We start from the raw sequence: 16,374 nt of genomic DNA, 5'->3' as shown, positions 1-16,374 counted from the left end.
TTAGCTTTATGAGTCATATCTAATATATTGTCTTCGCATATCATTCATTCTTAACCAATAATAAAAATTCAAGCGTGATGAGTATTCATATATGAGAGGGAGAATGTCGTTGAGAATTGAAGTGTGAGATATTGAGATAGAGTCTTATAAGTTATAATGGTTAAGAATGATATGATTACAATGTAAGATATGTGACACATAAACTTAATGTTTTAAAATTTTGAGGCTTAATCCAGTTTTTGGTCCCTAACCTTTGTCATAAATATGGCTTTAGTCCCTCGCCGGAGTAAAGGTGAGGATTGGTCCCCAGTTTTTGGCAAAATGATTGGGTTTGGTCCCTCCGGCCATTTGGGTCAACGTCGGAGCTCCGGGAAGCTCATGTGGCATTGCCACGTCATTTAATGAGAGCTTATGTGGCTTTTCTTTTTCATTTAAATTCTAAAAAAATATAATTAAAACCCTTAAATCCCCTTCTTCCTAATTAATCCTTCACCTAATTAAATCATTCATTTAATTAAAATAAAACAAAAATCAATTAACACTAAACAAAAAACAAGCACTACATGATTTTATGCAATTACCCTCTGATTTTCTGCAATTACCAAGATTAACTGATACAGGTCCTATCAAAACTACATGATTCTTAACTAGGTTTGGTTCTTTCTCTACTTTGATTTTTAAAACCACCCTGTCAATTTCAGATTTAGGCTTTCGACTCCATGCCTTACTACCATTAACTGTAGCTGCTGCCTTTTGATCATGATGGGTTCCATATTGTTTATTGACATCATTTTTTGAAATTGGAGTGGGCAGGTTTTTATGCAAACCATTGGCCACATAAAAAAGGGAAATGAAGGTGAATAGAAACCCAGAAAATCATCATAGAAAAACCCAGAAAAAAACCTTTCCTCCTTCTTCCTCCTCCATTACCAAGAACAAAAATCCACAATATCCAAACCCAAAACCACAACCAGAAGAAGAGAAAAACACAGAACAATGAAAAAAAAAAACTCAATCTTTAACCCCATTACCCATCTGAAACCACAACTCCAACCCAACCCGCATAGTTTCGCTGCTTGGGGAAGAAGAGATAGGGAATTCGCGATTACTTCAATGATGGCTTGGTGGAGGTAGGTCGCGGTGGCTATTAACAGTGCGGAAGCAGATCTACAACGTGAAACCCAGATCTATACCGTGAAGGAGAGGGAAACAACCAAACAAGAACCAAACCCATCTCCGACCCAGAACCACCGCCCATCGCCGCGAGTCGCCGCTCCATGAACCCAGAATTGCGAGCTCGCCGCTCTCTTCCTCTCGATCCCATACACTCTGTTCTACCATCTCTTTTTCTGCCCTATCCCTTTGTCTGCTTGACTGGTGGTGGTGCGGTGGAGAGAGGACAAGAAGAAGACGAAGAAGAAGGGAGTGGTAGGGTGGGTTGATGATGATGAAAGATGATGATGAAAGATGTGTGGATGAAGGATGTTATGTGGATGAAGATCCAGAAAATGAAGAATGGTTTTTTTTTTAATTAAATGAAGGATTTAATTATAAATTTTTAGAATTTTAATGGAAAAAAAAATTCCACTGAAGCTCACTAATTGACGTGGCAACGCCAGATCAGCAGTCGGAGCTCCGGCGTTGACCCAAACGGCCGGAGGGACCAAACCCAATCATTTTGCCAAAAACTGGGGACCAATCCCCACCTTTAGCGAGGGACTAAAGCCATATTTATGACAAAGGTTAGGGACCAAAAACTGGATTAAGCCAAATTTTGATTAAAAATGTAGTGTCGAGTTATCTTAATTGTATTAAAAATGTAGTGTCCCCGAATACAATTAAGATAACTCGACACTACATTTTTAATCAAAACTTTAAAACATTAAGTTTATGTGTCTGCTCTACGAAAGTGTTACTTTTGCCCTGTCGAGTTTTCCCCCTACACTTTCTACACATCAAAGTGTTTAGGACTCCTTGTTGCACAATTACAAAGTGACCATCGCATTTCATATACAGAACAATGAATGTGCCACCCTGCAGGCCAATGGACGGCTATGCATAAAGGAGACAATAGAAAATCCAAATTGAACGTAGAGTAGCTACTAGCAAAAGAGGCAACTACAATCGGCAACACAAAATATTGTATTTAGTACTCACACAAATACATCATTCGCATATATATAGTTACAAACGCACGGCTCATTTTGAGAAACCATTAGTGTGATAGATATTGATGCGCCAATATGTGCTTCAGAGTCAGCAGGGAACTTACCAGAGAAGAGTTAAAAGAGAAGGAGAGAAAGAAGAAAGCGAAACTCAAGGAGAAGGAGAGAAAAGAAGAGGAGAGGAAGGCCAAAGAGAAAGAAAGGAAAAAGAGAGAGGAGAAGCAAATGAAGAAACAAGCAGAGGAGGAGATGATGAGAAAACAAGAAAAGGAAAGGAAACGGAGGGAAGAGTTGAAAAGAAAAGAAAAGGAAAAGAAGCAGAAATTGAAGCACAAGAAAATATAGATCATGAATCGGGTCTAATTTTGCTGTTTCCAAGCCAAACCATATTGATTTTTTTTTTTGTTACAACCATATTGGTATTTGCATAAGAGGAGTGGCATTCTTTTCAACCCTCCACTTTTTTTTTTTGAAAAGTAACCCTCCACTTTAAATGTATTGGCATGAGAGAGTGTTAAAAAAATATTAGTAGTATGTATGAATGATATATGTATAAATAAAATTATATATGTTTGTAAATGTTTGGTTTGGATTAGATTGAATTGGTATTGAAAATCAAATTTGAGATTTTAATCCAATCCAATAAAAAAATTTCAGTTTTTTTGGTTTTCAGTTAGATTGTTTTTTGGTTTTTAGTTAGATTGTATTTTTTTTTATTAATTTTTGGATTTTATTGAATTTCATCGGTTACGAAGAGTTTAATAGATGATATGAATAAAAAAACACGCCAAAAGTAACACTTTTGTAGAGCAGATATATCAATAGGGTTAAGTCCTTTTTAAAATAACAAACTTATCAAATATGTAACCCAAAAATATAAAAATAAAAAAATTCACAATAGAAGAAGGTCAACTCACTTAAACGAGAATAAAAAATAAACAAAACCTAACTAAGCACGCCATAATTAAACAACTAAAATAAACCATTAACTGATCTAAAATCAAAAAAAGAAATAGCCAATAATGGGTAGAAATAGAATGGCTAAAATTGAATGGAGGTAGGCAGCTGCTGGGGATGCTGAAGATGGGGTTGGTTTTGGACTTGGTGGTGGTCCTGTCTTTGGGCTTGGCACTGAAGGGGATTGTTTAGGACTTGGGCTTCCTGGAGCTGGACTTGGTGCTGGTCCTGACTTTGGGCTGGGCCTTGAAGAAGAAGGCATAGGACTTGGGCTTTCTGGAGCTGGACTTGGGCTTTCTGAATCTGGACTTGGCGCTGGTACTGGGCTTGGGCTCGGCCCTGATTGCTTAGGACTTGGGGTTTCTGGAGTTCGACTTGGCGCGGGTCCTGACTTTGGGCTGAGCAGTAATTGGTTTGGGCTTGGGCTTTCTGGAGCTGGACTTGGACTCTCTGAAGCTGGACTTGGTGATGGTCCTGAATTTGGGCTGGACACTGATGGTGGTTGTTTAGGACTTGGGCTTAATGGAGCTGGACTTGGAACTGAAATTTCTGAACTATCTGGCCCAGGAGCATCAGCTGCAATGTCACACAAACAAAAATCCATAAATCACCAAAAACTAAACAACTTATTTTTTTGGTACTGATTCTAAACAACTTATTGAATGCAATTAGAAATCATTTTAGATTTTGACCCTAATCGCACCATAATTAGTGATCAAGAAAGTGAGAATTCTTAGAGGCTTACACTTATTATATTTAATAAATAAAAAAAGAACATAAAACATAATTTCAAAATTATAAGCACAAGAACTAGCCATTCCAATAGCGAGAAAAGAAACAGTTCATCATGTGCATGTTGGCAAAAAAAAAATAGTAGATTTTCTAATCTCAATGAAAAGTTAAATAAAATAAAAGCATGATTTACATACCAGGGGTTGGTGCATTGTAAACATGTAAAACGTTGTTAGTATTAATCAATGTACACAAGATTGTAGGTACCATATAAAACTAGACATTCCGACAACAAGAAATTATAAGAAACAATTGATGATGTTCATGTTGAGAAAGATAGTGGATTTCTGATTTCAATGAAAAATTAAACAAAACAAAACATTGATTTACACACCTGGGGCTAATTCAACCTGTTCCGGTATGGAACCACAGACTAAAGGCTAACCAGTTTAGAGAGCAAACGAAAGTAACAAAGTGAATAAAAATGCGTGAAATGATAGGTCCCCACCGCTTGGGCGGTCCTCTTTTATTTATAGCTTGGGTTTTGGTCCGGCTGGACCATGGGTTGCCCGGCCCATTAGTTACATGATATTGATTAGCCCATTCGGTCCGCCCATATCAGTCCACAGGCCCACAAGACACTGATGTTTTAGAACTAAAACGAAAGTGTCTTATTGAGGCTTACAACTTTTGGTACGCCCGTGTACAATGTGAACCAATTTGTGAGCACGCAGGCTTCAATGAAATAAGGCTAATCAACGAAGTAAAAATATACTAGGCTAATCATTATAAAATAATTCTTTCTGCGTGACACGTGATGTCTAAGTGACGCTTTGCCCATCACCTCAATCACTATGCACCATATCAATCCCCTTCCGGATTTTTGTACCTGCAATAATCATCACAAATATACTACAGATATCTTGGAACTTGTAATGTAAAAAACCTACCTAAGCTATGCTATTCGCATTAATTGAAATGTGCATTTAAAATCCACTCATGGGATAACTTTTCTCTGAAACGACTCTTCTTCTTCGAAATGACGTTTACCTGCCAACTGACACCCCTCTCTGCTCAAGCGTTACTTTTTCCAAACGTCACCTCTTAATGACGCGCCGGTTCACCGCCTCAACAAATTCAAATGTGTGGCCTGAATGAACGCGTGGATTCACACAAACCACAAGCATGCTCACAGTTTGCCTCAAGTATTTTTAACCACACCTTTTTGACACACCTTTTCATCTTCTACCTTCTCTCTATATATAGCAATCCTTTTTACCCCCAAACCACTTCACTCTTGCATTTCAAAATTTTCACCATTCCTCCGCAATTACCAAATTTCTTGCATTTAACTACAAGTGTTCTTGCACATTACCAGAAGTCCTCCAGATTTAACCGAGTTCATCACAGTCTTTTTCACTGGTAAGCATTCTTCACTCTGTTTATTCATGAAATCTTACTTCCTTTTACACTAAAAGGTTTCATCTAAATTCTTCTTCTTCCTCATTCGCTTGTTTATCCAAACCAAACTCTACTTAAAATCTATTCTTCCCCACAATTCCAACTTACATTTTACCCTTTTATATTTCATAACCCTGGATCCTTTATAATTTCAGGAATTCTTTTGAAAATGGATGCAAAACACACCCGTAGGACCTCTAAAGCTCCTAAAACTTCTTCCATTGCAGTCGATACATGGGTCACTGGCAAAGTTAAAACTAGGTTCACTAAATTCTGCAATGTTAAAACTGTAATGGATTTAATCACTGAAAACACTTTTCGCTCTGATGGCCAAGATGTGTACCTTGACATAGTCCCATGTTTACCTACTGAACCTTGTTGTTTTGGGGCTCCTGACCCTACCGGGAAAAACCACACCTATTTCTTTGAAAACATTTTCACCGATCTAAAATGTAAACTCCCTCTCTCAGATTTCACTTGCTCCGTTTTAACCTTACTAAATGTTGCACCAACACAACTCCATTGTAATAGCTGGGCATACCTGAGGGCGTTCGAACTTCTGTGTCAAGTGTTAGGTATCGAACCCACTAGCAATAAGTTTTTTTACTTCTTTGAAACTAGTGGTAGAAGCATAAAAGGCGAATATCTTTCTTTAGCCGCCGCTAGGGGAAAAGGCCTATTTACCTTATTTAGAAGCCATTACAAACAGTTTAAAGGGAAATTCTTTAGGCTAAACGAAACAGAGAAATGCAAGGATGTATTTTATTTCAATGATGGAAGCCCAAAGTTCCCTTTCTACTGGACCGCCCGTTATGAGGCTATCATCAAACTTCCTGATGACTCCCTCACCCCTGAGGAAATGGTGGATTGCACCTTTCTATCTAGCATTGACTTGAATCTCACCGAATTTCTAGATGCCCATTATGAAAACAGATTGGGTGAATATGTGGGTAAGATTCTTAAATTTCCACATCTTTGTATCTCGAGTATTTATTTTATTTCTAACCCTACCATTTTGTTTCAGCAAAAATGACTCGCCTCTCTGATGATGATATCCTCCGTTTCCGTCGAGAACAACAGGCTGCAAGGGAAAAAAGAAACCCAGCGAAGACTCTGTTAGATGCCGATGCTAGTCATTCAGGCACCGAATCGAATCGCCCTCAAAAGAAGAAGAGAAAGAATGAAACACCTGAATCGGCGAAAGGAAAAGACTCTTCTCAGCCCTCAATGGAAAAATTTATGGTGAAGGGTAATCCTCAACATATGACACTCAAAGCTGGGTCTTCAAGTGCTCCGCCCCCTTCATGGAAAAGCCTGCTGAAAGAATTTGAAGAACTCACTTCTGAAGAAGTGACCTCGCTATGGGACTCCAAAATTGACTTTAATTCGCTGGTGGAAACAAATTTGGTGTTTGAGGCGGATCGGGAAAAGGTTAAGAAGATCGGATTAAAGGAAGCTTGTCAAGCCATCATGACGAAAGGACTTGAAATTGCGGCGATTTCCAAGATGATTGACCTGGAGAGCGCTGACTTTGATGGGATTAATTCCGCCAAGCAGTTAGAAGAGAAAGAAAGAGAGATCCTGAAGATGAAAGCTACTATGAAATTGTTGGATTCTGCCAACAAAGTGAATGAGAAGAAAGCCGCAGATTTAGCCCTAGAAAATGAACGCTTAAAGAAGCATGCTGAAGACTTAAACATCACTCAGAAAGCTAAAGAGGAAGAACTTGTGAAATCCAAAGCGGAAATCACTCATCTCAATTCCTCCAATGCTGAATTGAAAAATGAAAATTCTAAATTGCATTCAGAAGTTTCTGAACTGAAGAATTCTGTCCTTGATCAATTTGAAGCCGGATTTGCAAAAGCCAAAGAACAAATTCTTTTCCTAAATCCTCAAGTTTCCATCAACCTTGCCGGTTCCGATCCTTATGCTAGGATTGTCGATGGCAAGTTGATCAGCCCTGACACTGGTGATGAGGAAGACGAAGGAGAAGAAGATAAAAATGAAGAAGATGAAAATGTCAACGACAACGAAGGCGAAGGGGAAAACCATTAGTTCTGTCTCTGTTTAAGAATGACTACCGTTCTAATCCATCCTTTAGCTCTCTTTTATTTCCTAAGTTAGTTTAAACTCGTTTATAGTTTGTCTTTTGTATTTGTAAGTGTTGAGCGAGTAGCTCCACAGTTTGTCTTAAAATATTATGTAATGTTTTATTAAGTACTATTAAGGTAATATGTTTTCTATATATCATTGGCTGCAAATTGGTTAATCCTGATGGCTCTGCATCATACTTAGATAACTGTAATACTTAAATTTATACTTTCTACCCTTAAATTATTGTTGTCACTATCCATTCTCAATGAAAACATCAGATCTTAACTTAATACAAAAATTACTATGTTATTCCTTCTAACTTAAGAACATGATCCATTTAATAACAACTATATCAATTAGACAATCAAAATAATTAATAATACTGCGCTTTACCAATCTTTTAATCAAAAATTTCAGAGTATAACTTAGCATGAATAACATTTACTAACCTTTAACCAAATTTGATCCGCCTTCGTCGTTTAGTCGAGTATGTTACGCCCACATTTTACTGTACATAGTAAAATACCCTTGAATGAATCTCTTTAAATGTCGTAAAGTTTAAACTTAACCAACTACTTTGGAATCATAAGGCCTTTGTGAACATAACTTAGTCAAATTTTTCATTTTTGACATAGTTACTCATGGAAATCAAAGTCAACATATTTGATTTCATTAGTATGCTAGCGTGGAGACTTGTGCTTAGTTTGGACAAGCTTAAATCCAATTTAAGACTGTGCTTATGAATTCGTGGCCGAATGCTCTTGTTTTAAGAGACTTACTTTTTTCTCAATTGTCTGACGTCGCCCAATTGATAGACCTTAGTTGATAAGTTTCCGCTATGGGTAAAAGAAATAAATAAAATGATAAGCCCTTGATCATTTTAAAAAGGTTATGCCTCGTTAAAAACTCTCCCGCCTGGGGTAGAGAAAAGAGTGCATACCTATTATTCATTAATAATTGATGCCTCGTTAAAAACTCTCCCGCCTGGGGTAGAGAAAAGAGTGCATCGAATTTAGTCTTACACAACAAACATAGTCTTAAACAATACAACCAACAAACGTAGACTTCAACACACACAAACTGAAACAACGAAACATCGTCTTGGACAAACATACACTGAAACAAACTGTACAAAACCAAACAAACCGAACGAACCACTTTGCACTTCAACTGTAATAATAACGGAGATGCTGTGCATTCCAAGCCCTTGGGACCCTTCGCCCCGATAACTCCTCCAAATGATACGCCCCTTGACCAAGCTCACGCAGAATCCTGTAAGGTCCTTCCCAATTAGGTGATAACTTCGAATCATCAGGCCCCTTTGCCTTCCTACGCAGAACCAAATCACCAACTCTCATTTGCCTCGGAACCACTCTAGAATTGTATCGCCTTTCCGACCTCTGTTTTACCATTGCCTGCCTCAAACGAACCTCTGCTTGCGTTTCCTCTGCTAAATTGAGATCAACCACTCTATTCATGTCATTCTGCTCTTCATTACAAGTTGCCACCCTGAAAGTTACATCTTGTAATTCTGCTGGTATCATCGCATCTACCCCGTAAGTCAACTTAAAAGGTGATTCGCCAGTAGTTGATTGAGGAGTAGTATTGTACGCCCAAATGACCGTGATTAACTCTTCAGCCCATAATCCCTTAGCTTCGCCTAGACGCTTTCTAATTCCATTGAGAATGACTTTATTCGCTGACTCCACTTGTCCATTTTTCTGAGGGTGCTCAACTGAGGCGAAACGCATCTCAATTCCCATTGCTGCACAAAAATCCTTCACACTCCTGCTTGTAAACTGTGTTCCATTATCTGAGACGATAGTTGCTGGAACGCCAAATCTGCAAACCAATTTTCTCCAATAAAATTTTTTGACTTTTTCTGCTGTTATTTTCGCCATTGATTCCGCCTCAATCCACTTAGTAAAATAGTCCACCGCCACCAAAATAAATCTGATTTGAGAACCTGCTGGAGTGAACGGTCCCAGAATATCTACTCCCCACATTGCAAATGGCCACGATGAACTCATTGAGCTAAGAGTCTCAGGCGGCGCCTTATGTAAATCTGCATAAATTTGACATTTACCACACTTCTTCACATATTCCATACAATCCCCTCGTAAAGTTGGCCAATAGAACCCTGCCCTGAGCACTTTCGCCGCCAAAGATCTTCCCCCTACATGACTTGCACACACACCTTCGTGAACTTCAAACATAATTCTTTCCGCTTCATCCTTAGAAACACATCTCAATAAAGGAACTCCAATCCCCCTTCTGTACAATTGATCGCCCAACAATGTGTAACGACTCGCCTCGCGAATTTGATCCTTAGAGAATGTCAACACATTAGAGCCTTCTGCCTCCAAACACTGTTTGATACGCCCCATCCAATCTGAATTCGCTAAATTTAACACCATCATTGTCTCATCTTCTTCGATACTTGGGCTACTTAAGACTTCCTGGATAACTGACTTATTGTTTCCCGGCTTCTTGGTGCTTGCTAACTTTGATAGAATATCCGCCCTTGTATTCTCCTCCCGCGGAACATAATTGACCTGCACTGTGCCTATCTGCTTTATCAATCCCTGAGCTTTCAATAAATACTTAGCCAGCTGTGCGTCCCTCGCCTGATATTCACCCTGAATTTGCCTGGAAACTATCTGAGAATCTGTTTTAATCATTATGTTCTTGACCCCCATCTCGATCCCCAACTTCAAACCTGCAATTATAGCTTCATACTCTGCCTGATTATTGCTTGCTTTAAAGTCAAACTTGAGTGACTGCTCAACTGTCACGCCACCTGGTCCTTCTAAGATTATGCCAGCTCCACTTCCCTTGACATTAGACGAACCATCTACAGACAAACTCCATTCGCCAACTTCCATATTTTTCTCACTGGAAGACATTTCATTAACAAAATCCACCAATACTTGTGCTTTAACTAGACCTTTCCTGTCAAAAGTGATTTCAAATTCTGACAATTCAACAGCCCAAGAAACCATTCGTCCAGCCAGATCAGGCTTTTGCAAAACTTGGCGAAGTGGCAAATCTGTTTTTACCACAATTGGAAAGCCTTGGAAATAAGGTCTTAATTTCCTGGCGGATATGATTAGAGCTAATGCAGCCTTTTCAATTTTTTGGTATCTAATTTCAGCTCCTTGAAGAGCATGACTCACAAAATATATGATCCTCATATCATCCTTATTTTCTTGCAACAAAACTGAACTAACTGCATTATCAGAGATGGAAATAAACAGTGATAATGAAATACCTGGAACTGGTTTGGCTAAAATTGGTGGCTTGGACAAATGATCCTTCAAACTTTGGAACGCCCTCTCACATTCTTCAGTCCACTGAAAAGTTTTGTTCTTCCTTAAGCATTGAAAAAATGGTGCTGATTTTTCCCCAGAACACGGAAGAAACCTGGATAAAGCTGCTATTCTTCCTGTTAACTTCTGCACATCTTTAACTGAGGTTGGACTCTGCATATCGAGTATCGCCTTACATTTATCAGGGTTCGCCTCAATTCCTCTCCTCGTGATCATGAAACCCAAAAACTTTCCGCTTTGAATTCCAAACGAACACTTTTCCGGATTAAGTCTCATGTTATGCTTTCTTAGTTCGCCAAAAGCTTCTTCGAGATCAGAACAATGCGCCATCATTTCCTCTGACTTGACCACCATGTCGTCTACATAAATCTCCATGTTACGCCCCACCTGCTTGTCAAACACCTTATCCATCAACCTTTGGTATGTTGCTCCCGCATTCTTCAGCCCAAACGGCATAGTCTGATAGCAATAGTTCGCCTGATTTGTCATGAAAGCTGTTTTCTCCTCGTCAGGCTGATACATTCTTATTTGATGATATCCTGAGTATGCATCCATGAGGCTAAGCATTCCGAATCCAGATGCCCTATCCACAAGCTTATCAATATTCGGTAAAGGATAAGAATCCTTAGGACAGTGCTTGTTCAAATCTGTATAATCTGTGCACATTCGCCACTTGCCATTAGCCTTCTTCACCATAACAACATTCGCCAACCAAGTTGGATACTTTACTTCCCTAATGAATCCAGCCTCCAGTAACTTATTTGTTTCCACCTTTACAGCCTCTGCCTTTTCTTCGCCCATCTTTCTTTTAAACTAAACAATAGGTTTCACCCCGGGATTTAAAGCCAATTTGTGACATATAAATTCCGGATCGATTCCTGGTAAATCTCTTGCACTCCATGCAAACAAATCCATATTCTCAGATAATAATTTTACCAACCTGTTTTCCTGACTTGTAGTTAAATTGACACCAACTTTCAAGTTTCGCTCACCAATTTGGATCGCCTTAGTTTCCTCTTCTGATTTCATCTTGTACTCACTGAATCCTTCTCGAGGATCCAAAATAATTTCTGACTGTTCTAAATCCACCTCATAGACTCGATGCCCCTCTTTCACTGCTTTCTTACCCATGTGCCCATACTGCTTAAAACTTTCTGAATAACACTTTCGAGCAACCATTTGATCAGCCTTTAAAATTCCAACTCCTCCTTTGCTCAATGGATACTTCGCCGTTAAATGTCTTGTAGAAATGATCGCCCCCAATCTGTTTAGTGATGGCCTCCCAATAAGTACATTGTACGGTGAAGTACATTTTACTACTAAAAACTTAATAGCAAATGCCTCCGCATTCTTCCCTTCTCCAAAGACAGTTTTCAATTCCACATATCCTCGAACAAATACTTTTTCTCCAGAAAAACCCACTTTTACGAGCTGAATTAGTCATTCCTCCGCCACGAAATCCACCAAAAATAGAATGAATTCGCCCCTTTGCTTTTCCATCTGACTGTCTATCTTGACCATCGCCCTCAATCTCTTTTCCATCTTCAGTTCGTCTTATTGAAGTTCCTGCTTCATCAGAATTGCTTCGCCCTTCAAGCTGCTTCATATACCCAGCCTTTATCAATTTGTCAATCTCCTTCTTCAAAGTAAAACAGTCATCAGTATTATGCCCTGAAATCCTATGATACTCGCACCACTTCTTCTTGTCCACGTAACCCGTTGACGGCTTTGGCTGCCGTGGAAAACGAATAACATTCGCCTCCAAACACGTGTGCAAAGCTTCAGTCAAATTAACCGCCAAAGGTACTGCACGGTCGTTTTGGTTCCGAGTCCACGTCATCGAATGTCCTGGCCCACGCACTCCATACGGTTGAGCACGATTTTTGAAATTAGAACGGTTATCAAATCGGCCGTCATAACGGTTACGATTATTATACCCTGCGTTGCCACGTTCGGTCCATCCCTTCGAATATTGATCTGTAACCGCTCCCTTCTTCGTCTCAAACTGCTGTTTCTGCCCTGGAACCGCTGCATTCGGGCGGTTGTTCTTGATTCGATCACTCTGCTCCTCCCTGATGTATCCTTGTACCCTTTCGCGCAAATGCACCATTGTCTCCACAGGTTTTCTACTCAAATTACTGTTCAAACCACCCGGCTTCAAGCCCAATTCAAAAGCTGCAATGCAAATTTCTGGCATTTTATCCTCCAAATGAACAGATAATTGATTGAAACGCCCCATGTAAGACTGCAAAGTCTCATTTGGTCCTTGACGAACATTAAATAATGTCGCCGGAGTTACTTTTTGTGCACGACTGGTAGAAAACTGAGACAAGAACTTTGTAGATAATTCAGTAAAATTGACGATTGACCTTGACGGTAGAGTGGTAAACCAAATCATCGCTGATTTCTTAAAAGTTGATGGCAACATTTTGCACTTCAACGCGTCTGATGCGCCTACAATGACCATTTTCGTGTTAAAATACACTAAATGGTCCTTTGGGTCTGAATCGCCATAGTACGAGTCAAGTTTCAATGTCTTTAAATTGTCTGGGACGGCAGTGTTCGCTATTTCCTCTGTAAAAGGTTGAAAGTCCACCACCGTCTCAGCCATTCTTCGATCGCCCTCTTGTAAACCCTGAGTCTGATTGATGTCAGTAAGTTGATTCTGTAACTGTTGATTATGTTGACGAAGTTCATTGAGATCGTCCATGATCCGCTGAAGAACATCAGGAGGAACATCATTTTGTTGAACATGATTCCTCTCTCCGTTCGCCCCGGATCGAGTCACCATTGCGGTGAAAATTGAAGCCTAGGAAAGTATCCAGGGCCCCACGGTGGGCGCCAATGTTCCGGTATGGAACCACAGACTAAAGGCTAACCAGTTTAGAGAGCAAACGAAAGTAACAAAGTGAATAAAAATGCGTGAAATGATAGGTCCCCACCGCTTGGGCGGTCCTCTTTTATTTATAGCTTGGGTTTTGGTCCGGCTGGACCATGGGTTGCCCGGCCCATTAGTTACATGATATTGATTAGCCCATTCGGTCCGCCCATATCAGTCCACAACCCTTACTAATTCTCGAGGAAGGCTATATGGATACGCATGGAAATTTGATACCCTTAAGGCATGTGAATTGGAGAGCAATGCAAGTGTAGAAACCAAAAGAATGAAAAGTTTGGACGTCATCTTGCTTCACTCAAGTAATTTGAAGTTTCACGCTAGAGGGGGAGAGAATAATAACTATGGTGGTGGTTTGTCATATGATTTGTTTATATAAGGTGAATTAGGAGTTATTGATTTGAGTTGAAACTCAATCTTTATCTTTTTTTGAATTCAATGATAAATATCGATCATATCAATGAATAGATAGATTTTCAGATAACATTACAATCATCACTCTTGAATTACAATTCCGGTGCAGCGCACAATCCTTAATAACAAACCCGATTTGAATTTTATCTTACAATCATGTAACTTTCAAAACATTGCACTTCAATAATCAGACTATCATTAATTTTTTTTTTAAAGATTAATCAGACTTTCATAATTAATTATCACTAACAGTACGTACAAATTTTTAAATTTGATTCATATTTAAATATCAATCAAATTAATGTTAGTTGCTTTTTTAAATAGATAGATATTCTATATTTTTAAATAGATATTAAAGAATATCAATAAGTTTGGTGTTAAAATAATCCATATTTTCAAAAATAATTACTTTATTAATATTTCATTTAATATTTATTAATGAATTAGTGTTGTGAATAAAGAGTAAACAAGCAAATAAAGAAATGAGAAGAAAGGAATAAGAGATAGAGAAATAGTGTGATGGAAATGCTCAGATAGTTGCAGCCTCCCTTGTATTTCTAATACTAGGTTAAGAGTATTGAACAAGTATACATGTGGGCCTGATCCATGACCTCATAACTCCTAACCCAGATGATCATCCAAATATTTATAACACTCCCCCTTGGAGACCATCTCTAAGAATGTTCCTCGTTAAAACCTTACTAGGAAAAACCCAGTGGGATAAAAACCTAGTGGAAAGTACATCATTCTATAGTTCGTCTTTGTACATTGCCTCATTAAAAACCCTAATAGGAAAAACCTAATGGAAAAAAAAGACATGGTTAAGGAAAAAAGAGTACATGCATTTTAATTGAGATATTTGAGCTGACGAACTCCGATATTGCGCACAAGCTTTCAAATGTTGTAGTTGGAAGAGCCTTCGTAAATAAGTCTGTCAAATTATCACTTGAACGAATTTGTTGGATGTTTATGTCATTGTTCTTTTCTAGATCATGAGTGAAAAAAGAGCTTTGGTGATATGTGCTTTGTTCTATCTCCCTTGATGTATCCTTCTTTTGATTGACAATGCATGTAGTATTATCTTCATATATATATATATATAGTCGTTGGGGGCATCATTCCAGAGGACAAACCACAAGTATCAAGTACACATTGAATCACAAATCTGAGCCAAACGCATTCTCGACTTGCAACATGTAATGCTAATATTTCTGCATGGTTAGTTGAGGTTGATTTTATAGTTTGTTTCATAGATCTCCAAGAAATGGTTGTACCACCACATGTATAAAAGTAACCTGTTTAAGATCACCCATTATGTGGGTCTGACAAATATCCTACATCTGCATAATCAATGAGATCGAGCTTGGATATATTGAGAAAATAAACTCTCATATTCATCGTGCCTTTAAGATAATGAAAGAATATTTCATGTATGACTAGAAATGTACATTAATGCTCTGATTGAGAATTCATGACCAAGTAAAAATTCATCATCTTCTCGAGGTACATGATTTGTCCATATAGAATCCTTTTAGTACCTGTTTTGCATACGTATCTTGGAACATAAATACTTCATCATTTGGATACTAAATTGGTAAGGCTAGATAAAAGGTTCATTCCCAACTCTTTTATCTCAAATTCTTTCTTTAGAAAATCTACAACTTTTGGAAGCTCTTTTGGAGTCCCAATAAATCATTGTCATAAACATTAATGATGACTTAAACAATCTCATATCTCATCATAAATATGCATGATTTTGTTGGGTCATTTTGTGACTGTCCTTAAGCAAATAGTAATCTAGATTGCTTCATTCTAGTAATTTGTTCATTGTTGAGAACATCAATTGTGTGCTTTAGGCATCTTACAACCTTCAAGGAGTTCTACAAGTCATGTGTGTCTTAAATATGACAACATTATTTCACTTTACTACAAAGACTCTTCATGTCTTATTGTCTTTATACCTTCAAGATATAGACATGAGGTACAAAGACCCTTAAATTCAACAAATGAATTGTTTCTTTCTATTTATGGTCAATCACACCCATTCATTTCCGGGTTCAAGTTTCTCGCACATATTTATAATATTGAGCGCTACTGCATCGTGTCTATAATTCTTCATTTTCTTGGTTCCTTATTTTAACTTGTAGAGACACAATCAATTGAGATCTCTTTAATCAATAATTACAAGTACCTGAACCTCTCTAGGAGATATAAACATTTTTGTAGTCTCTACACTTTTCAAGATAGTCTGCCTCCTCAACAAGACCATCTTCCTTCTCTAGGATATATCTTTTGAACAAAGTTTTAGACATGCCTTAGGCTAAAA

This window comes from Lotus japonicus, chromosome 1 (assembly GCF_012489685.1).
Source record: "Lotus japonicus ecotype B-129 chromosome 1, LjGifu_v1.2".
Lineage (NCBI taxonomy): Eukaryota > Viridiplantae > Streptophyta > Magnoliopsida > Fabales > Fabaceae > Lotus > Lotus japonicus.
This window is presented reverse-complemented; position numbering follows the sequence as displayed.